Raw genomic sequence first — 25333 nt, 5'->3', positions numbered from 1 at the left:
AGAATATTCAGAAAAAAAACAACAAAAGCCCTTATTGTAAGTTCTGGTTTGGCTATTTGCATTTTGACATGAGATGGGTGGGCTTTATTATCTTTCACAATTCCTCAGCTACCAACTGACAATATGCTGCACATTAGGTAACCATTTTATTTTTGTTGCGAAATTTAATTTTATTGCCATTAAAAGTTTTGTTGTTCTTTTCTGTAGGAGACACCTTAGGTTACATTTGCAATGTACACCAAATTTATCCCAATGATTTTTAGCTATCTGCCTGGTTCAGAAATATGAAAATGAAGTTTTTGGATTTGTTTGTGGAGACTTTTTGCATTAATAGTTCATCCTTCTTAGAAGTTTCTGGTGCTTATGGAGTCTTTTTTCCTAGGTCGTTCTGTCCTTCCATTATTACCAGCCCTACATGCTAAAAAATAAAAAAATACAAAAGGCATCAAAGGAGAGGTGGAAGCCCTAGTAATCTTGGTATTTCTATCAGTCCTAGAAATTTCAGTGTTGATGAGTTAAAGGAAAAGGTGGGAGAGAACGGGTCTTATAGAAGAGGACAGGGCAGTAAGGGATGCAAAGATCTCACTAAACAGATAATAATAGAAGAAATATAAATAATAATGGTAACTTATTATATCTATTAAAAAAAAGAAAAAAGGGAAAAAAATAATAGCAATCAAACCTCGTCCTCATAAGCCGTGGTGTATCAGTTAAAATGAAAGGGAATTACATGCAAATGCCTCAAACAGAAAATGCAGAATACCTTTCCACTGATGATTTTTAGTTGTCAGGACAAGTGAGACCCAAAGAGCAGACAGAATGGTCCCAGCATGCTTGTTGCCTTTTCTGTTTGCACAGTAGCTGTCAATTCCAGCCTTGCAGGTAGTGGAACCCAGCGGGAAGGAGGGGCGGGACCCAACGATGCAGCCTGAACTGAGAGCAAATTTAAATTACTGAGCCGTTTTTTCCTTTTTTATTTTTCTACTCTGCGACAAACTGAAAAGATTCCAGCACGCTAATTTAACCACCCTGCTTCTTCTTTGCCTTTTTTTTTTTTTTTTTTTTTTTTTGTCTCCCTGCTTCCAGGATAATTAAAAGGGAAACCTGTAAAGGCAACATTCCTGTGAGCGAGTTGGTGCTGCAACGTGCTGGTAAGAAAACGAATTTATTTTTTTTAATCTTTTCTTTTTTTTTGCTTTTCCCTTTTTTTAAAAAAAAAAGAGCTGAAAGCTTTGTCTGTCTAATGCAGCCATAAGCGTGGCTTCCCTGCCGTGAGGGGTTAGCATGTAATGAAAAGGTGTAATTGCCTGATATGTGACCTTCGCGTCATACTTATAATGGGTAGTAACAGCACTCCTATGTACCCGATGATGCTTCTCTCTGTGAATTGACTAGTCGCCCAGTTGCAATAGGGCTGAGACTGTCGCACTATGGCAATGAGTTGTTGATGGTTTAGGGCTGGCTTTTCGGTGTCCTGTTGGGGAGAACTCAAGTTCTCCAAGTTACTGGCTTGCAGGGGTGTCATGGGTTTTAATAGGTCCGTTACAGAACAAAAAACTGTTGTGTTGTTTACTCACTCAACAGGAAGTATAATGATGAAACTTTTGTTAAGTAACATTGCAATTATCGTAGACTTCCTCCAGATAATGGAACGGACTAAAATGAGTGCTGAGCAAAGTTATTTTAATCCCTTTCATCTTTAACTGGTCAGGAGTTCCTTAGACAGTCAACTGCAGAGGGCCTAGATCATTTGGGGGCCTTGACTTGAGATGCCCGCTTTATTTTTTAAAAAGACAAATTTTAATTCAACTCAGTTAAATTCAACAAGTTTTTCTATATACTTCTGCCACAGATTGGAACTGAGAATAGTCTTGCCTATTACTGTGTTACGGAGAGAAACAAGCTAGATGGTGTAAATTTTCAGCAACCAGTTACTTTTGCAACCTTTAGAACTGGTCAGATCATTCAAGACACTTTTCAAAATGCATGACTGTTAACTTTGAGATACAATGTTCGTTCTAAGGCTAAATCTCCTCCAATAAATGTACTTCTGTTCCTTCTGTGCAACTTTTATGTCAATATGCAACTATGGTCAGTACATTTTAGGCTATATTTTATTATTAAAAAGAAGGAAAATATATAAAAACCTTTCTTGCAAACGAAATATGTCATTTGAGAACAGAGCCGTGTGGCACACTTTCTTAGAAATGACCCAGAACCTAGCCTCAGAAGCTGGAAGATACATGGAAAGATTTAGGCTTGTCAGTGAGTCTGCTTGGATTTGAGTCAAGAAATTTAGGAATAAAGATTTTCCTCTTTGTCTTTAAAAACACATATAAAATATCAGGGAATATTTTCTGCTGTGATCCAGTGTTGTTTGTAAACTGCAGTATTTTGATTTAGGTTTTGGTTTTAATAGGTAAGTAAAAATGTAATAGGGAGAGTACAAAAAAAAAAAAAGAATGCAGTTACTAAATGCCCATTAAGACATTTTTTTCTAAAGAGAAACTCTCCTGCTAAAGTTTGAGGATTGCATGCCATTTGCATCTGATAGAGAATGTGGAATTCCATGCAGTGGTAACATGTGGTTCCTAGTCTCTGTAGCTATTCTGTCTAATTTTGTCATTTCTACATTTAACAGCTCTGAACCCTGTCACCCCTTGGGTCCTCACCAATGGCCCCTAGATCACTTGAAATGTCTAAAAAGACCTCAGAACATTAGAAAATGTCAATTGTTAGAATAATTTCTGCTTCTTATAACAAGAGAAAAATACTATGGATTTAACAGTTCATTTTTAAAATCTGTTTTTATCTACCAGTAACTGTCTATTAGAAGCATTTCAGTTATAATTGGAATAAATTGTTGCCCAGTAACAAGCAACTAACTCTGAAGCTACTTTCCATAGAATCAGTGACTAGAAATAGCTACAAAGAGCTAAATGCAAGTCAAACCATAGTGCTTGCGTTTATTTTTTTTCAAAGATTCATTTCCCTATAATTTTACCTTTCTACTTAAATTCTTAAATTTTTTACTCAAGGTGCCTCTTCTATGAAAATTTCTAATTGACCAAAATGTGGCATGTGAAGAATAAAGACTAGTAGACTTTTGAAAAAAAATTTCTTTCAGATTCAAAATAAGAATGAGAGAGGATAAGCACAACCTCTCAGACTAGGAGTGTTAACAAGATTCTAGGCTAGCAATACCATTATATGTGAAGAACTGCTATCATCTCTTGCAGAATGTAATGTAAAATTATGGGTTTCACTGTAGGACTCTGTCATTTGAGCTAGTAATCAGTCCATAATTTTATAGATTGCTACAGTTAAAATGCTTTCCCCATTAATAAAATATTGAATAACACTGAAATTACTTTAGTTAGATTTTACCCTATTTTTTCAATAGCAAAAGAGCCAGTAATAACCCCACATCTTGGTATCTAAGCATATATAATATCACAATGTCTTTTCTTCTTCCCTTGCTGAAGTGCTATGACATTACAATTTCAAGAGCAAAATTCTTTAACAATAGTTCTGTATTTGCCATTTAGCTTTTGTAGCTTTTGAGAATAGTTTCACCTTATAATTGCACAGGTGCTGAAATAGAAAATACTTTCTAGAGAGAGTAAACTCTATTGTTTTACACATAGACATACAAGCATAAAATTATATGTGATGCTGGAATGAAAATATAAAGGCAGTATAAAAGTATAAGTAAGCTTTCAGAAAATATGACATTTGACATTTGCTCAATTCATTATAAATGTTTACTGAGCAGCAACTCTGTTAGGATCTATGGAAACTGAAAAATGAAAAAGCCATCTCTTGGTCATCAAAAGACTTAACAATGTAGAAGTTTAACTGGTAGACCAGAAAGTGTAATGTGATTAATTAGCCTATGAGAAAGTTAGTATATACTGAGAGGCTCTTGGGATCATGAAAAATTGTAGCATATTGTTTCTGACTTCCTGGAACTGGCATAACCTTCCCTTTCCACATCTGCTTCCCTTCTTTATAGCTAAATATGTGTTTTCTATTTCGTGTGTGTTTTGAAAATAATTATTATTGCTACATACAGTCTTAATATCTGTATTTTTTTCACTATAAGAAGAGCATGAGGCACTAAACCTGGCATCAGGAGATATCGATCCTCATCCTAATTACCCACCAACTTTGTCACCTGATCTTCCTGGGCTCTGTCCTCTGCTCTTTACAAAGGGGACGTGGCCCCATCCAAAAGTAAAATGTTTCCATTCTGCCTAGTTGAAGATGAGTAATTTTCATGGAGAGAAAGATAAATGTCATTTATGGGTGGTACTGTGGCCCAGTGGTTTAAACAAAATAGAAGGGAATTTTCGATTAACAGGCTTAAAGTCCTAGCCTCTGCTTTGTGCTGAGTTCACGTTACTCAGTCCCTCTTCTTTTTTTTTCATGGTAATACCCCAGACTAGAGGGAACCTGTGCAACAGAATAATGAGCGCACATAAAGAAGAGTGTTCAGCCATCTCCGGCAGCGCTCTCTCTGTGTGACCATGGAAAGGAGAAGCTCTCTCCTTAAAGCTAAAATGTGTGCCAATATTTTTCTTAAACACAAAGAAATATTCTTTTGCATGTATTAGTACCTATCCTTAACACTTGAGAGTAATAATTCAAAATAGTCATAGTTTACAAGTTATGTATTAATAATGTAAAATATGTTATAAATACAGAATTAGGATATTTTCTAATGCCTATTTGTGAAAATCTTCTAATATATCATAATTCCTGAGTAAATGTATAAATGTTAAGTTATACTAAATCTCATAATCTTTTTGTTTTCTTCCTGACTCTCTGGTTACCTATTGTTTTTACAAAAATAAAGATGGAGAGATACATGGGATATAGATATATGAGAAACTAGTTTAAATGTTTTTCCTTTATTCCCATCCAAATATTAATCTTTTATGATTAATTATGTTTGATGGAAGGAGGCCGAGAGAAGACCAGTTGTTGTTAGTTGGAGGAGTATCAAGACAGAAGGACTTGTGATTTCTTCATTCATTCAGAATTTGTTCTAAATGTCTACTCTGTAAAAGACATGATATACCCTGGGTAAAGAAACAGATATGGTTTCTGTCCTCAAGAAGCCTGAGCTATACGACATTTTTAAACAATGAACACAGAATGTGTAATTACCATGGTGCTCAGCGCTACAATGGACAAGTTCAAACGCTGCAGTAGAAAGAGTGTAGACGAGTTACAGCTTTTGGGCTCAGGGAAAAGCTGTTCTAGCTCAAAGGTATGGACACTAGCTCTTCCTAAAAGTAAAGTACACGCTTCTATATCCCCAGACCTTTGGGTAGAGAGCTGAGGAAGTTCTTTGCTAACCTGGATCATTGTAGTACTAACCTGGTCCCCGGCTTCCACCACACTCTTCTCAGCACCACGGCCTGAGTAGCCCATTAGAAATGGAAGTCAGATTATGTCACTTCACTGTTGAAAACACTGCAATAAAAATATAATTAGAAGCCCATAACAGCAGTTGCCTCCAGGAAGGGAAACTCAATGTCTGGGGCACAGGATTGAGAAGAAGGTTTGCATTGACTGTATACCCTTTAGCACCCTTTTGAATTTTTGTATCATATTCATGCATTGTCAATTTGATTACATAAATAATTTTAGTTTAATTGACATTTTACAAGAATGTCTCAAATACTTCCATCTCATTCAAAATAAAAGTCAGTTCATTATAAGGGCCTTTATAAAGTCTATACTAGGGTGAGTATATAATCTTTCATTTAAACTTGGGCACTTTTGAGAATAGAAGGCAATAATATTAATAACTACCATGGAGAACTAGCATAAAATAGAGTTGGTTGGGCCTATAAGGATTTGCCTAACCCGATACATCTTCCTGACTCACCCTCCTCTTTACTGCCCCTGGACTCCAGCCACATTTGTGGAGTTAGAGACAGTACACACCTGTTCTGTGTCTAACTCCAGGACCGGATTTATATGTTCAACTCACCCTCCCCTTCCCTATCCTCTTTGGCTGCTTTATTTCTCTCCAGAGAACCTACCACCTTCTAATGTAATATATTATATATTTTGTAATTTGTTTACTGTTGGACTCTGAATTAAAATGGATATTTCATGAAGGCAGACATTTTGGTCTATTTTGTTTACAGCTGACTCCCTAGCATCTAGATATACCTGGCACATAGAGGTGCTCAATAAATATTTGTTTAACAAATGTTGGATGTCATAAAAATGTCAGTAACATCCTACCCAGTAGTTGTAGGGCTATGTTCCAGGCTGGGTTCCAGAAGTGGCTCTGAGTGCAGAAGTGGAGGAAACTAGCTCAGAGATTTGGGGAATGAGTCAGGGAGGTTCAGAAAGGTTCAGAAACAGAAGGAAAAAACTAAAATAGAGATCCACATCAGAATCAGATACAAGGATGAAGATGAATACACAAAGAAGTGGAGGCATAAGACATGATCAGAGGTGACAAGATGCAACAAGTAGGTTTCCTAAGACGGATGGCAAGTGGGTGCAGTTTCCTAAGACGGATGGCAAGTGGGCGCAGTAGCAAAGATTCCTGATGTTCTATTATGTGCCGGATCTACTAGAATGTGGGCCGGATCATCTGGAATAAGTTAGATTTTTCTTACACTGTAACTCTGGCTTTGCTCTGATCTCTAAAAGAGTGTTAAGGGACAGTGTTAATGAGCCAATCTAATAAGTTATAGTCATTTAAAAGAAAGTAAAGTTAGAAGGAATTGGGAAATAGTTTACTAAAGTTGTTTTTGTAGCCACATCATTCAATCTGACATTTTCTGTGTACTTTTTAAAGTAGCTCTTGAGCAGTACAAACAGCATTCCTGAGAATCTACTAGTTATAGGATGATGTAAGCAAGCCACAGAAAAATGAGCAAAACAAGTTGTTTTGTTCATCTTTGATTCTACCATATTTGTGTATTAAAATAGCCCTGTGTTCTGCAGTGTTATAGGGGAATAATGCTCTCTGAATAGTCATCTTTATAATGGTTATTATAAGAAGATAAAGGTGTGATGGCATGCTTTGTTGGCAAGGGGATACTTTGAAGATGTATGATTTTCTGAATATGTTCTTATGCTAAGCCTATTATCTAGTTGACCTACTTAATTGAAGTGTTGGGGATGAATCCCCAAAATACTGCTCTCATTTTGAATGATACTGTGTATGGATTTTAATCAACTGAATTGATATGTAATATATACATAATAAACTCCATCTATGTTCAGTGTACAATTTGATGAGTTTTCATCAGCTGTAAGACAAGCACAGCAATCATGATACAGAATGTTTCCATCTGTACAAAAGTCCCCTCATGTCCCTTTGCAGTCAATCCCATCCTGCACACCTCACCTTCAGGCAATGCCTGATTTGCTTTGTGTCACTATAGATTATTTTACATTTTATAAAATGCTATGTAAATGGAATCATACGGTATGCACTCTTTTGTGTCTGGCTTCATTCACTCAGCATAATGCTTTTGAGATTCTTATGTATTGTTACATACATCAGTGGATGTTTTATTGCTGACTAGAATTCCATTGTATGAATATACTACATTTTGTTTATCCATCCACCTGTTGATGGACATTTGGGTCATTTCCATTTGGGAGCTATTATGAGCAAAGCTATATGAACATTCATATACAAGCCTTTTTGTGGCACTAGGTGTTCATTTCTCTCAGGTAAATAGCTAAAGTGAAAATAGCTACTGAAAAGTCTTATGATAGGTGTATGTTTAACTTTATAAGGAAAAACCAAGAAGTTTTTCACAGTGTTGTAAAATGTTATGCTTCCACCAGGAATATTGAGACTTCCAGTTGCTGGACATCTTTACCAGAAGGTGGTATCACCAACCTTTCCAATTTTAGTCGTTCTAATGGGTATGTAGTGGTATCTCACTGTGGTTTTAAGCAGCATTCCCCTGAGAAGCAATGATGTTGAGCATCTTTTCATATGCTCATTGAGAAAGTGTCTGTTCAAATATTCCATTGATTTTTGTTTTATTGTGCTGTGTGTTCTCCTAATATTGGGTTGTAGGAGTTCTTTTCTTATTTTGGATAAAAGTCTTCTTTGAATATCTTTGTGGAAAATATTTTCTCCCAGTACATGACTTTTCTTTCTAAATTTATTAATGCTCTTTTTCAAGGAGCAACCTACTATGTAACCAGGGTACCGGTACTTTCCTTTATGGTTCTTACTTCCTGCATTTTCTCTAAGAAATCTTTGCTTCTTAGAAGATGACAAAAATTTTTCTTCTGTTTCCTCCATAAGTTTCATAACTTTAGTTTTTACATATAGATCTATGATCCATTTTAATTTTTATGTTTGATATAGTAAAAACTAAAGGTTTCATTTATACACACACACACACACACACACAAACATACCCATAGATACCCAGTCGTTCCAGCATCATTACCAAAAAATTTACTCTTTCCTGCATTTAATTATTTTGGACCATTTGTCAAAAATCAGTTGAACATATGTGTTTTGTGTTGGATATTTTCTGGAAACTCTATTCTGTACTATTGAGTTATGTATCTATGGTCTCACTATTTCCACACTGCACTGATTACCTGAGCTTTATATACGTCTTGAAAACAGGTAGTGTAAGTTCCTCCATGTTGTTTTCCTTTTACAGAATTGCTTTGACTGTTCTAAGTTGTTCATAAATTTTAGAATCAGCTTGTAAATTTTCCCCCAAATAAGAAGACTGCTGAAATTTTTATTGGGCTTGCATTGAATATATAGTTCAATTTGTAGAACTGACATTTTAACTACATTGAGTCTCCTATCCATAAACATTTGTTCAGTTCTCCATTTATTTCATTACTCTTTAATTTCAGGAATGGATTGCAATTTTGAGTATACAGGTATTTCACCATTTTTGTTACATTTGTCCATAAGTATATAATATTTTTGGATGTTATTGAAGTGGAATTGTATTATTTATTTCACTTTCTGACTCTTCCTGCTATTACATAAAAATACTACTGGCTTTTGCATAATGACCTCCTATATTGCTATCTTGACAAATTCACTTATAATTCTTAGTGGGTATTTTTTACATATATATTTCTTAGGATTTTCCAAATACACTATCAACTCTTTAATCAGAACACTTCATCTTTTCCAATCTGTATTACTTTTATCCCTTTTCTTAACTGACTGAAATAGTATTTCCAATAAAATATTGAGTAGAAATGATGAGACTTGTTCCCAGTCTTAGGAGGGAAACATTCAGTCTTTCAACACAAAGTATGATTTTTAACTAAGGGTTTGCCATGCATATCCTTTACCACATAAGGAAGTCTCCTAGCTGAGAGGTTTCACAATGAAAAGATGTTGTCCTTTTATGTACTGAAGACTTGATTAGCTAATATTTTAGTAAGGATTTTTGTGTCTCAGTTCATGAGGAATACTGGTTGACACTTTCTGTTCTTGCAATGTCTTAATCTACTATGCTCTCAGAGTAATACTGAAATCATAAAATAGGTTGGGAAGTATTCTTTTCTCCTTGGTTTTCTGAAAGATTTTATGTAGGATTAGATTTTTTTCTTCCTCAACTGTTTGATAAAATTTCTCAATAAGCTGTCTCAGCCTGGAGTTTTCTCTGTGGGAAAACTTTAAGGTAAAAATTTAATTTCATTTATAGATATAGAGCTATTTAAATTTTCTGTTTCCTCTTTTATTAGCTTTGGCCATGTGTGCTATTCAAAGAATTTTTATATTTTATCTGAGTTATCACCATTATTTCCATAAAATGTTCACATATTCCCTTCTCTGAATATATATAGGGTCAGTGGTAGTATCTCCTTTATCTTTCTTAAAATGAGGAGCTTGTGTTTTCTCTTAAAAAACAAAAAACAAAAAACAGTCTATTAGTTTTCTACTTTTGCCATAGCAAATAGCCACAAATTTAATGGCTTAAACAATACAAGGTTACTTTATACTTCTTTATATCAGAAGCCTAGCACAAAGTCCCTCAGGTCACAATCAAAGGGTCAACAAAGCCACATTCCTTCCAGAAGGTTCCCAAGGAGTACCCATTTCCTCACTCATTTGGATTGTTGGCAAAAGTCAATTCCTTGGAGTTGTAGGACTCAGATCCCTGCTTCCTTGCTGGTTAATTGAGGTCCATTCCAGCTCCTGAAAGTCACATACATTCCTTGGTTTGTGGACTCCTTCTTCAATCTTCATGACCAAAAGGGGTGGGGCGAGTCTCTCTCACACTTCAAATCTCCCTTCCTTCTTCCATCTCATCGTTTTTAACCCACCTGGGAATGGTTCTACACTTTTAAGGACTCATATAAGGAGACCAGACTCCACTCAGATATTCCAGTTATTAATGGATATGGTTTTTTCTGGATGAGTTTAAGATTGTGTTTGTTATCTTTGGATTTCAGAAGTTTAATGACAGTATATTTAGAAATGTTTTCACTTGTTTCAATCCTATATTAAGTTTCTTGTATTTGAATTTAATGTTTTCCACCAAATTTGGGGAAGATTCTTCCATTGTTTACTGGATTTTTTTTCCTGATCGTTTCTCCTTCTCTCTTTTGGGATCTCCAGTTTCATGCATGATAGACTAATTGACACGCTTCCACAGGTCTCTCAAGCTCTATTCATTTTCCTTCAGTCTTTTTCTCTATTCTTCAAATTGGGTAATGTGTATGGATCAATATCCAAGTTTACTGATAATTTATTCTACCATCTCCAATATTCCTTTGAGCCTATCTAGTTAGTTTTTAAAGTTAGTTGAATTTTTCAATTATCAATTTTCTATTTTTTCCAGTAGATTTATTCTATTTTGAGATTTTCTTCTCACTTATTGACATACTTGTTCTTTAATTATTTGAACATATTTATAATCACTGCCTTACAGTTTTTATCTGCAAACTCCAATACCTGGGGCCCTTGGGAGTCACTTTCTGTTGGCTTTTTTCCTGTTTATGTGCCACACTTTCCTGTCTTTGCATGTCTAGTAATTTTTGGTTGTAAACTAGACATTTAAGATAGTATATTGTTGTGACAGTGGATTCTATAGTGTTCTGAGAATTGTACTCTTTTATTCCAATATTCAGTTGATTTGTCTGGACATGAACCCAATGTCTGACTTATTTTGTAGTATGTAGTAGCACTGTAGCTTTCAAATGCTACTTTTATTAGTACAGCCTCCTGGAAGTCTGACCTAACCCTGTGTAATTTAGCAACTAGGAATTTTGGAAAAGATCTTACTCATATTTTGGGGATGACCCTTTCTATGGTTCCTTGCTGCTAGAAATTTCCTTCTGTCATATCCTTAGGATCTCACTTCTGAGACTTCAAATCCCTGAGGTTTCAGCCTTCTGCTGGCTATATTTCATGCAACTAGAAAATGTATTCAGCTTTAAAAGTAACAAAATTATGTATCTTGACTCACACATCTTTTATCTTTTAAGAGTAGATTCCTCTCTGACCTCTTCCTGCTTTGTTTCCAAGCCCTATAGAATTTCCCTTTACCTTGCATAGTTTATCTGTCAGCCAGACACTATGGATTTTTTATTTCATTCCTCTGTGATTGTCTTGCTCTCAGGACTTCATCTTTAAATTTCCAACTGTCTTTTCTGCCCTGAAATCTGATATCTGTAAACATTTGTTGGCAAGTCTGTGTTTTTCCACCATCATTCCTCTGCCATATTCATAGGTAGTAGGAAATACCTCACAATTCTTACCCTTTGCAATTATGTTTTTTTTCAAGAATAAACTCTCCTGAGCTATTATCTACTTTTGTATACATCCTAGTATCTTTAACTGTTACAGTCTTTTTATGATTTACCCAATTTTTATAATTATTATCTGTGGAAAATTTAGCATAACCACTTACCTCCACTACCATCTCTGTGAGTTCCTTTCATAGGCATATTGATGTATTTTATTTGTCTGACATGTCACAGAAGCTTCTTGAAGAGTGAGAAACTAGTCCAAAGAATAAATTTTTTGACTTTTTCATGTATGTCAATTCTAAACCTGCCCTGTGGTCATTACACTACACTCTCTTATTAAATGGTCAATACATTCACATCTCATTCATTTTAGGAATTAGAAACATTGAATTTTATTAAAAATCTGTGAAGGGACAGCATTTCATGAGGTTTTCTTTCCTACTTCATGAAAAATTGCAAGATTTCAGACCACTGATCTAACAACTTCAAGGTCTACTTGTAGATGATATGAGGCTTTAAGTGATGGTCATAAGTGTATTAGCATCATATTGTAGGTAAACAAGACAATTTTAAGTCATCGTTTGTTCTTTCTCACTATTCAACTTGTATGAGAGGAAAGCAAAAACCACTGTGAGAAGCTGGGCAATCACAGAACCAATGTGTTGATTTTCTCTCCCCACCAAAAAATTCTATTTCCAGTGATAATTAGAAAATGCACATGAAAGCATATGCATTGGAGAGAGTAAGCAGGGTGCTGTTGTTCATGAAGACATGTATTAGAGTGAATATTCTTAACACTGCATTTTGGGTGCTGCTGCAGGTTGTACTCTGCACCTCCCGCCAAAGGTATGTTGAAGTTTTAATCCCCAGTCCCTCACAATGTGACCTATTAGAAAGAGAGCCACTAAAGATGGAATTAGTAAAGTTAAGATGAGATTATACTGGCATAAGGTGGCCCTCTAATCCAGTATGACTGAAGTCTTAAGAAGATAGCCAGGTGAAGACAGAGACACATGAGAGAAGACCCCATGACATGAAGGCAGAGATTGGAATCATGCAGCTGCAAGCCAAGCAACATCAAATATGGCTGGTGACCCACCAGAAGTTGCACGGCAGGAGAGAGCTCCCCACAGGTCTCAGAAGAAGCATGGCCCTGCCAACATCTTGCTTTTGAACTTCAGATTTTGAACCTCTAGCCTCCAAAACTGTAAGCCAGTAAATCTGTGTTATTTTAGCCACCCAGTTTGTGATACTTTTTTATCCTGGACTTAGGAAACTAATGAAGGTGCCATTTCTAGATATGTACTTTGCAGTTTAAATAAAGATAGTCAGTTGTAAAGAAAGTCACTTTTCTAAGGAAAATTTTTGAGGTGAGGATGGTATATGCCATAATATGTTGGAGAGATGGTTGGTTGGTCTTGCTGTTCTTAAGACATTTTTTAAAATATAATGGTTATATGCCTATGTTTGCCCATCAGGAGGAATAATCATTAAGTCATTAAAGGGAGAACTAAGGCTCTTTATGTTAAATTATTTGTCCAGAGACACATATGAAGCTCTTGGAAGAGCTGAAAAAAAGAAGGAAAAAGAGAAACATGTTATTTTTCACTCCTACTTTGTCCTCTAAACTGAGCTGCTGAATATTAAATATCTGATATTTAACACTGATTCTTAGCAACTAAAAAATTTCACATCTGAAAGGGAGTGTGAACTCAGGCAAACCAGGGAATATATCTTAAAAACAAGTTTCTTATGTGCTATTTTTAATTTTATAACAGTGCTATTTTCTATGAGGTTGTCAAGAAAGATCACTTTATGAAAAGTAATAGATTCTGGAGGAAATCATAAGATACCCAAAAATACAATATCCAAGGGCAAAAGGAAACAGCATATAAAATTGCAGTGTAGCAAGAGCAAGGGTGAAAGATAACCTATCAGCATGACTGGAGGAGAATAGCAATGAGAAGAATGGTAGGAAAGAAGAGACGTCAATGCTATGGGCAGAGGTTGGCAAACTTTTTCTGCAAAGAACTAGATAATGAACATTTTAGGCTTTGTGAGCCATAATGTTTTTGTAGTAACGACTCAAATCTGCACTGTAGATGAATGAAAATGCCATAGACAGTATGTAAATGAATAAACATGGTTGTGTTCCAATAAAACTTTATTTATGGATACTGAAATTTGATTTATGTATAATGTCCATGTGACAACCATTTTGAAATGTTGAGATCGTTCTTAATTCACAGGCTGTATATGAACAGTGGTTTACACCCCCTACTATAGGTCTTTGTAGGATGTGGTGGGGACATAGGATAAAATAATCTGTGTAAGAGTGTTTGGAACTGAGGAGTGATGAGATCTGATCTTTATTTTAATTATCTGTGTAAGAGGAAGTCATCAGGAGTGTTTGGAACTGAGGAGTGATGAGATCCGATTTTTATTTTAAAGGATCACTGTGACTGTCCTCTGCAGAACAGACTGTTGAAGGAAGACATGGCAAAAAGGAGAATAGCGAGGTTAGTTTTGTAAGAGATGAGGAGGCCAAGACTAGAGTGTCAGCTCTGGACATGGTGAACGGGGGCAGCCATAATTTAAAAGCAGATCTGAAAGAGTTTGCTGATGAACTGGCATCCCCAAACATAGATGAGGACAATAGGAAAGATGGATAAGAGGAAGATGGAGAAGGTTTCAGGGTCAGAATATCCAAAGTAGTGTTTCAACGCCCATTCAGGAGCTTTCGTATTGGGAAGGATACCGATGAACTGAACAACTCCCTACAGTTTTGTTTCTAGAACAGTTTTCTGTGAGCACACATGTAATGACTACCCTACACATCTTTCTGATTTGGGTAGAGCAGAGTTGTTATGTCCACTCAGAACATGAAGCAGCTGGGCACAAAGGGATTACAGGGCCTGCCCAGAAGCACACACTGGGTGCTTGATGGTCTAATCCTATAGCCCTCTAGTCCCATGGTCTCTGACTCCTTGAACAGAGAGGGCCCTTTCTACCACACCGGTCATCCTGTTCCTCATTCTGATGGATATAGATGTGCAAAAAAGGCAACTGTATTGAATTATCAATGTCATAAGCAATTATTAGCAGAATTATTCAAGGTCTTATATTTGGCCACTCAGAGAAAAAAAACAACAAAGTGTTTTTCTCTTTCTGCTTCCAGATCAACTTTTCCGGGTGGCATCATTATCTAAGAAAAAAATGAAAATGCGATTATATAATTTGAGAGGGCCTCTTTCTGGGGAACAAGTGTAATTCAATCCACCAGTGGAAAGAGGACAAAGAACCCAATGTTCCATAATTAAAACACTTTGCCCCCAAACCATATGCTCAATATGCATTGTCTGTTCAGCTAAACAGCTTAAAGGTGGAATATACAAAGGAGGAAAAGGAAGAAAATGTCTGTCCACTCAAAGAAAAAGGCACTCCCTGATCTTAATTGCTGAAAATTAAGAGTTCAAGATTTCACTGTTTTAGAAGTTAAACTTTCTTATGCATAAAAAAAAGATACAGACAGGATCTAAATAATTCCTTTTTATTTCGTATACTGTCACTTCTAAGTCCCTTTGGCACCTGGTTCTACAGTCCTGATTTCCAATGGAGCCTTCTGGGGTTTTGTGCCATCTTGAGTACCTATTCCAAGGCAAAGAGTTGGTTAACAGAGATAAGTAAGAAGCAATTGAAAAAATTACTTGGGAAGTTTTCGCAAACTTGAGATCACTCTTGGCAAAATCTCATGATTTCACCTTGTTTCAGTGTCATACCACTCATGTTTACAAAGGACGATTTTCTTTTCTTAATTACCATACAGCTCTACTTTCTGAACTAATTTAGTCTTACAGCCTTCTCCCCTCTGACTCACTCCACACAGGTCGAGTCACCCCACCCCACATAGGTTACTCAGAGAGGATGTTGAGTCCCTACCAGTCAATAATGGCAGGAATTTTTCAACTTTATGGTTACTATCAAGAAGGTATTTAAGAAGTAAGTTTGATGTTGAGTCCAAGGACTAATGAATAGAAATGCTGTCTCTCATTACCAAGTTGAGAATATTAACAGAGACATCTATAAATATCTCATATGGGAAATGATTTTCTCCAGAAACCAGGAAGAGGGGTTATCAAAGGAATCCCATCTTGCTGGTGCTCTAATGTCAATGCCAAAGAACATGACAAGCTAAATGGTGGGAAGGTATAAATTTATCCCTCAATTGAACATTAACAGATTACAGAATATTTTTTTTAACGAGAATCTGGATTTTCTTCTATCATACTGTTTTTGGTTTTTTTCACAGCTTTGATTTGCTATAGTCCCCACATTCTTGCTTATGTGGTTAGTAAACTATCAGTGCTTCCCCATTTCAGCCTTTCATGTTCAAACTCTTAGGCCATGTTAACAGGTATGTGTTATCCATTCTTTTTGGATGACCCATTGGTGACCAATATTTTTTTTAATGCATAGTCCTTTAGTAAGTCAAGAATATTGTAAGGATAAACAATGTAATGTAATTACAAAGTAATGTAATTATTCTCTCAAAAAATGAAGAAACTGTAGAAGTTTAAGTAATTCAAACACATATTATTTTTATTTAATTTCTATAACAGGCAGCCTAAATATCTGCACAAATGCAGGAGACTGGAGAACTAAGTAATTTAATTGTTAACCTTCATGTTCTACTTTAAAATGGTAAACTATACTGTTCTCATTGTTGCCATAATTTTGTCTTTTCCAGAGTATCATAGAGATGGAATCATATAGTATGTAGTCTTTTCTGATTGATGCCTCTCACTTAGTAAAAGTCATTCAAGATTTCTCAAATCATTTCACGACTTGATAACTCATTTCTTTTTAGTGATGAATAATATTCCTTTGTCTGGATGTACAAAATTTATGTTCTAGGTGGACCTAGAAATGCCTAGTCTCTCCGATTTGCCCAAGTCAGATTCATGGCTAAGAAATGCAAATAACTGGTGGGCATTTGGACATCCACAATTTTGGAGGTAATCTTTTCTTAATTAAAAACCTTATCAATCACATTTGTATCCCTACCATATCCTATCTTTTTGACTTAGCTATTTTTTAGGCAGAGGATTATCATTTTGTCATATCCCTAAAAAAGTAGGTATGACTAACAGACCCATAGCATGTGTTTGTATGCCCCTTGAGCTAAGAATGTTTTTACTTTTATAAGAGTTGTTTAAAAAGATAAAAAAGAGAAGGGAAAGGAGGAAGGACGGAGAACTGGAAAAGGGAGGAGGAATGAGAAAAAAAAATATGAGACAGAAACCGTGTTGTGACCCACAGCACCTAAAATAGTTAAAATCTCACTCTTGATAGAAAGTTTGCTGACACCTGACTATAAGATTTACAATATCTTCAACTTTCTAGCATTGAATCTGTACCATCCTGCTATTATTTTAGTAAGAATATCAGTAACTTCCCCAAGGAGTCTGCATATAAAGTGGTAGGTTATTTCTGTCCTGACAGTATCTGTAAGAAAATTTAATGCTATAGACATAAGAATGTTCTGGAGGGCATTTTGATTCTGTCTTCTTAAGGTGAGTCATTGACAAACACCAATTAAAAATATCACTCAGATTCCAGTTTCATTATGAGTACTTTTTCCTTACCTACCTTTCAAGGAAAAAGATGACTATCAGCGTTTCTATCTTTTGGTCTGATAGAAGATTATGTTCTGTGGTGCATAAATGGCTTTTGTCAGCACGTAAGCCAGGACTTGGATGGGAAAAACTGCAGACCCCAGCGCTATTTAGTTCTCAATCACATTATGGGTTTCCACCAAGCAAACACTGAAATCTTGCCAATGTTAGGCTGTTTTATTTTTTGAAGCTTACAACCCCAGTCATACTTTTTCATCATAAAGTATATTCCACATTTGGTACATTTGATTTGTGCCTACTGAGATTCAGACATTTACCAGAAAATTCCTAATTTAGAAGGAAGGACCTAATGTACACAACTCTCTTTATAGCATCCAATGTGGTCGGGGCATTGATATTACATCTAATTTTAGGTTAGAAAAAAATCAGTTATAGAATATAAAACCCTCTCTAAATTTTCCCAAATCTAAAAAGTAGAGTTATGTAGTCATTGGAGGAAAATGATTTTTAGATTTTATTTGGACTTGCCATGAATATAGTGCTTGAGAGAGAGTTCTAAATAAATTATTTAATCAGACTGACAGAAATAGCTGCCAGTCAGGGACTGTGGCCATAACTTAGTAACTCATGCACACAATTGACCATGCCTTTGGTTAAGCCCAGACATTTCTGGAAACGTGCCTCCATCATTTCTGGTTTGGACAATTTCACCTTTAAAAGCATTCAGAGTGTAGTTACTGGCACAGTGTAATTGCAATTGAAGTGTGAATCACAGGCAGCAACAGAGTATTTTATCTGGCTTGGGAACAAAGAATAGGTTAAAGTGATTGGTTTTGTTTGGTGTGGTTTGGTAAAACTGGAAGGATTTCTTCATCTTTCTTTAGTCTATGTGACTTACCCTGTTACTCCTGTCTCTCCATTATTTCATTGGCAAGTCACTTTTGCAGGTCTGATTTTTCACATAGCTCCCTTTCTTCTCAAGCAAGGACTACCTCTCACATTCTGAAATAGAGAGAGAAGTAAAAAGGTGCACTATTTCTACCTTTCCCTCGGCCCTTCTTAGAGATGGTTCATCTAGATTGATTTCCAAACTGCATAAATTCATGGTGGGAATGAGATAACTATCAAGACCATTTCATCGACTTGGCTGTAATTCTCACCACTAAAAATAAGGAAAGCCCTGCTTACTCAAAGGTTTTATCTAGTTGGGAGTTGTGATTAAGAACATGATCTATGAGAGCAAGCAGACCCAAATTTAAGTTCTAGTTCTGTCAGGTAACCTAGGGCAAGTTGTTTAATATCTCCAAGCTTCAGTTCATTCACTTGGAAAATGGGAATATTAGCACCTTCCTCAATGATTCATGATACAGAATAAATGACCTAAAATGTACGATCCTGTCCATAATGACTCCTTAATAAATGGAAAATATTATTATTATTACTCACAGTTTAACCCTGTTCTCCTTTTTCTGTACAAAGAAAAAATAACTGTGCATGAAACATCTTAATCACACATTATCAAGCTTGACCTATAGATCTGGCCTGGTTCCCAGGATTTCACCTCTAATTTCTGGTTCCTAGACTCTTGTGGATACTGGGCTTTGCCTAGTCTATGGAAATGTAATTCCCAGCTCTTTCTCCACTGCACAGTTCAATGGTGTTTAATGTATTAGAAACCTCTTTCCAAATGAAAAGTCATGTGGAGTTACATATGTACCCCCAATATGTAAAACAGTCAAATGAGGAGTTCCAGTTTATAGAGCAGTGAGGCCCAAAGCTTCATCCTACAGAACTCTGAGCAATGTCTGAGCGACCCCAGACTTCCTTGCATCCCTTTAGGAAAATCACTGGTGTAGTGAGTCTCCCTGAACTTGGCTCAATGTCCATGTCCACTGGAGGTCAGCTCCCCCATTGTCCAACTCACCCTTTCCCTGCATGCAGATACTTACAACCCAAGCTCTGCTGGGCCAGCCTGCTGCCCCTCAGTTTGCAGGTAAGTCTGAACAATGCTGGGATGTAGTCTTTATTAAAATCACTGGAGGTATAGATGAAGTGTTCACCGTTTAATAAACTCCCCAAGTGATCGAGATGCTACCCCATTGGAGAATCTGGAAAGGACAAGATGGTCACAGTTTCCCAACTCCCACACTGATGGGAACAGACTCACTCTGTATAGAACTGAAGCATTTGAAGATGGCTGTTTAACACCTGCCTTTGAAAATGAGAAAAAGAAAAACTAAAACCTATATATTTTAAAGAAAACTCAAAGTGGAAAAAGAGTCACTACATTCCAATAAACGGTTCTTTTGAGAACTGTTTTCTGAGCATTCCATTGGTTTATGCTTAATCTCTAGATACCATTAATTTTTTTCATTGTTTACACCTCATATTATCCAGATGATGAAGAATCTTTCCCCTTGTATTTTGAAAGGAGAAAGATGAATGGAATGCTTTTCCTTGGCCCCTTCTTGTCATTTAACTTAAATTATTGTCTCCTTAAAGAGTCTTCCCTTGACCACTGAATTCAGAGTAGCCAGCAAGTCATTTACCTTCACATCAAACTTAATTTTATGCATTCTACTTATTTCTATATAGTTCATATTTATTTATTTATGAACTTAATTTTGTGTTTGCTTATTAGTTGTTTCTACTTATAGAATTTACTCCATGAGCACAGAGGCTCTGCCTTCCTTCAAATGTGAGTTGAGTCCATTTTGACTCATAATAAATATTTATTGAATGAATAATGCATGAATTCGTTAAGTAAGCCCTTTCTTATGACTATCACAAGAGAATTCTTTAGGATCAGAAAGGGAAGACAAAGGAAAACTTTTCTCCACAACAATTTAACTCTAAAGCTGAGATAAACAACTTTCCCACTCTCCATTTCCCCCACTTTTTAGTTGGGCCACTTTAGACTCAAAGAGATCATCCCAGTCACAGATGCTCTGAAAGAACTAAAAGTTTTACCATTTTGGTTACATATGATAGTACTGGAAAATTTATAATTGGGTCAGCAAGACTTGGGAAGATGAAAAAGGGAAACAAGATCATTCTTTGTTTTCAGAGCTCCAGATTTGTGTGATGATTTTTTCTTCTAATTGTAAATTGTCGACTCACTTCTGTAGTAAGGAGGAAATCATGCAAATGTTATGCTTCATTTTCCTTCTAATAACTCAAAATAATTATTCACTGGCAGAAACACAGGCTTAACAGTACATGAAATGATATAGAATCAGGTCTCATTGCATATGGAGGAGGTCCAATTTAGGCAGAAGTTATTTCTAGCAATGCATGATTCTAAATCCTCAATGGCTATGTTTTGGGTGTTCTTAAATTTATTAATGTTAAGAATCATTTTTTTAAAACAGACAGAGGGGTTAGCATACAGGAATTGCTCAAAGTGGGTGAGCAATATTGATTTGCACATATGCTCACTGTCTCTGAATTTACAACAAATTATAATAAATGGTTTGCATGGTAAATGTCTTTGAGGAGACTATTCTATTTCAGAAATTCTTGGTTATATTCATACCTTTCATTGCATGGAGAAAATTTCTGTATAGAAGGATAATTGTTCTAAAATATCCCCGTGCCTATGTTAACTTTTTCAGAACATTATAAGTTATTGTCAGTACACAATGTGTGTGAAATTTACATTCTGATCAATGTTTCACAACAGACTTATAAAAATCACCCAATTCAAAATATGAAAAAGCTTTGTTTATAAACTGTGGTTTTGTAACATTAATGTTCTGCTAAATGTTATAGGTGTTAGCTGCAAAGAGTCAAATAATTTAAAGAACTCTGGGTTAAAAAGTTACTTTACCTAGAACTTCATGCAAACCTAAATATGCTAATAGGCATTGTGAATATTCAAGCAAAGTATAAAGTTTGCATGATAGACCAAATTCACACCAAAGACCATTTTCTTTTTCAAAGGGCAGTGTTTTGTTTTGTTTCTGTATTTTATGAGGCTTTGACATCTGAGGGGCCTTGCTAATCCTTGACAGCCTCCCCTCCCAGAGTTAGGTAATTCCTAAAGTAAACTTTCCAACCATCTTTACTGCTTGGGCTGCCATAACAAAATACCACAGATCAGGTGGCTTATAATCAACAAAAATTTATTGCTCACAGTTCTGGAGGCTGGAAGCCCAAGATCAAAGCACCAGTATGGTCCTATTCTGGTGAGGGCCCTATTCCTGCCTCAGAGCTGGCGAGTTCTCCCTCTGGCCTCACACCCTGGAAGGGGCAGGAGAGCTCTTATAGGGGCACTAATCCCATTCCTGAAGGCTCCCCTCATGAATGACTTCAGCATCTCCAAATGCCCTACCATTGCATTGGGAGTTAGGATTTCAACATGCTAATTTTGAGGGAACACAAGCATTCAGAATATAATGTCTACAAACACACTTTTCATGTGCAAATCAACCAATCCCAAGTCTATACCCTTAACTACATCCCTTTTCTAACTTTTACAAAGCAAGGACAATATTTCCCCTACCCCAAATCACCCCAGAGCCAGGTACTGGACAGGTAGGGACCACCCCCAAATCTGGCGCCCACTGAAATTATTCAAACCATCCAATCCTAGGGCTGTGCCACTGCTTAACCTTCCTTCCTGTGGAAAGCACAGCAAAGGCTCTGAACATGCATTCCTCTCACCCCTTCTGCCTTCTGACCAAGCCTGGTGTTTCCCCAGGTAGCCCTGCATGGCCTGGTGGGCCCTCTTCTCTTGGAAACTATAAGTAATAAAAACTCCCTTCACTGGCATTGACCCCTCTATGTCATTACTCACTCACCTCTATAAATTAAAATCCTGCAGGTACAATCAAGATGTAGTTTAGTCAACACTGGTAGTATAAAAAAGAATATAAAGTCAACATTGGAGTCAAACATGGTTTCAGAGCAAGCTCTGTTTCTTACTACCTAAAATATGATGGCATAACTTCTCCAGGTACCTATGTCCTCATTTGTAAAATGGGGAGGATAGAAATAATCCCTCAGAGAGTACTTTGAAGATTTAATAAGATAAGATATGTAAAATACAGTGCCTGTTAACAGACAGGAGTTCAGTGTCTATGTATATACATAAATTCAGTATACAAATAGAGGAATGCCCATACCCAAGAGTGTGTAAAATTTTATGTTAACCAGTTATTACCCTCAAGGTATGAAGAAGTCATATTTATTTGTCTGTAAGTACAATTAGTCAGTTTGGCAAAGATGATTTTAAGATTGCCCTCTTTGTCTGTGGTTTTGCTTCACCTTAGTTTGGTACTGAATGAAACTAGAAGTCAAATCTTCCTAAGAGCAATCTCATTTTTTATGCATTGCATCTACTAGTTTAGCCCTGAGACTTGTGTCTTTCCAAAGAGAGACTGAGAGCAGAACTCCATGTAGCAAATTAACCAATTCAAAGTATTCTATGAAGTAAAAATTTATTCAACTCTACAAGTTATAAAATGTTATTCTTCTTAGATAACTTTCAACTAAGGTACCTGTGACATTTCAGTGGGTTAGGAATACAAATCATCCTCCTGTCTATGGCAACTAGCCATGTTTGCACATTTCAGTGGTCAGAATTAACTCAACTTCCAACAGGTGAATTATCTAAAATTTAAACATACCAAATGAAATACTATCATGAATCATGTCATTCTTAATTAGTACACCTAATAATTAGGCAGGCATTATATCATTTTTCCATATATGGGTTTTACTTTAAAATCCTGCATTCCAAAGCAGTCATGAGGAAGAGGGTATTTTCCAATGGAAATAGATCCCTTTTGTTGAATTTCTCTTTTTCGAAAGCTTCTTGATGATGCTTCATGAGCAGCCTGCACTTATCTCTCTTTGTGTGCTCTTCCTGATGCTACCAGGAACTGCCCTCCAGGGACACTATGACATTTCACTGGGGCATTTGAGTGATAATTTGAACATGGCCTGCTAAGGGAATTGGCCTCACATAAGTCAACTCCTCATTTAGCCATTGACAATAGTTTTAATTACATTGACTGCCATTTCCGAGCCTTGCTGCCAGATAAAATTCATGTTGTTACAACAAAATCTTTATTAAAATATTGAAAGCAATAATGAGTAATGCTAAGAACCTGCATTTATAAGGTATGAATGTCCGGAGGGACCATGTATTTGTTTCCTTGTTCAACAGATGCTCTTCCCTATAAACAGTTCTGCACATTTTTATTTCTGTATACCATATTAATCTTTTCTAATTTGGGTTGCAGTGGAAAGTACCTGCATATATATATATATATATATATAAACTTTGAAGCTTGGGATATTGCTTTTTATCCAAATAAGTCTTTAGGCAACATTTTTGAGTGATCAGACCAATACATATGGGCTTGCCTTCACAAAGTAATCCAATGGATAATTCCCCTTAAGAAGTGTGAGGAAAAAGTTGCCATTGCTCATGCAGTGAGAGAAAATCACCTCTGTTCTATCTGTGGCACTGGCAGCTTTGTATCAACAGTTTGCACAGTGCACCAACCTCATGAGATGGTTTGAGGATGAATACGAACATCTTAGCAGAGTACTTTGTATTTATACAGCAACTCTTCTCAGAATACTCCCAGAAGTGGTGCAGTGATTGTCATGAAAGTTAACTCTCTCTCTCCTGTCCATCTCCAAAGAGGCATGAATGTGCAAAGCTGAATTCCAGAGGCTCAACAGAATCAAGATGAATAGGAAAGTTATTTCTGTAAAACTGTAAATAAAATCTGGAGATTCCAATGTAGAGAAGCACAGGCAAGCAGGTGAAACCACCCACATACTCATCAGTGTATAGGGGCCCAGAATCTTTGAGATTCTATACTTGGCAGTCATAGGAAGAAAGACACCATTTTAAAATGAGTTCATTGAATCCATTAGATCATGGAGCAGAATCAGAATCATAGAATGCAGAGCAACAGCACCTGGAAATTGAAGGAATCTTACAGCTTATGTAGGATTACCCTTTTTTTCCCTCCTGAAAAGTCAAAGACTGTAAGAGCATGTGGAAGAGAAGGTAATGGGGAAGCAAAAACCCAGACTTCCCCTTTCTTTACTGATCAATTAAACACACACAGACACACACAAACACATACACAGGCACACAGAAAAACTTAGATACTGGCCCCTATGGTGACCTTTTAATGGTTTAGTTATCTGCAGTACAGAGACAGCAACTACTCAACTTCAGTGCTCGGATGAGTCTTTCATAACAATTTGTATTTTTTGTCTTCTTTAGAAGAATAATATACACATTTCATGCCATTGCATACTACTTTATTTATTGTTTGCTATCTGTATGCTGTTTTATTTTTAAAAAGTAATCTAGGCAAACACCCCCAGGCTTGTTGTCCTGGAGTTGGTACATTAACTTAGGAAGCTGTTCCTAGGAGGTTAAAAACAGAAGAGTAGTGAAGAATTAGTCAACTGAGGGTCATAGATGGAACAGAGACAAATTTATAATTATAAAGAACTCAAAGCATCAAGCTGATGAATGGACTGACTGTGTTTTTCTGCCCCTCCCTTTCCTTATTTTCCTGAGACAAAATGAAATTTCCCTTTCCATAGTATTTGTCTGGGGGTATTTTTCATTCAACTAGACAATGTATAAGCTTCTTAGAGTTGGAGACCTAGGGAGAGACTGAAGCAGAGGTGATTTCTCCCATGATTTCTGCAGTGGTGCTCAAAACAGCATGCAGGAGGCTTCGACGTCTTCTCTGTCCTTTTAAACACATCTTCTTCGTTTATATTCTCAGTTTCTTTATTATTCTTATAAGTGGGTTGCCAGTGCTTCACTCACTGCTCAAGTGTAAAATCTAAATTATAAAGGACCACGTAACTGTGTCAGAGACACCTGGTGGATAGTCAAAAGCTTCCCTCTCTTATGTGTCGGTTATTTAAAAAGCCAGTCTGCAGCCTGATGGATTTGGTCTCTCATGGATTGG

General features: G+C 36.3%; 1 protein-coding gene across 2 annotated transcripts in view; it reads left to right on the top strand.

Moving 5' to 3' along the window:
- Window positions 1–890: 890 nt before the first annotated feature.
- Window positions 891–25333, top strand: part of CELF2 (CUGBP Elav-like family member 2) — a 735687-nt gene continuing 711244 nt past the window's right edge. Inside the window, exon 1 of one of the 2 annotated variants that reach the window (XM_073229339.1) lies at window positions 891–1151. The gene's annotated coding sequence lies outside the window, so the exon portion shown is untranslated. The remainder of the gene's footprint in view (window positions 1152–25333) is intronic. The other variant, XM_073229334.1, reaches the window with a different exon arrangement.

This window comes from Manis javanica, chromosome 2, assembly GCF_040802235.1.
Source record: "Manis javanica isolate MJ-LG chromosome 2, MJ_LKY, whole genome shotgun sequence".
NCBI lineage: Eukaryota > Metazoa > Chordata > Mammalia > Pholidota > Manidae > Manis > Manis javanica.
The sequence above is the reverse complement of the archived record's forward strand: the minus strand, read 5'-3'. Positions and strand labels throughout refer to the sequence as shown.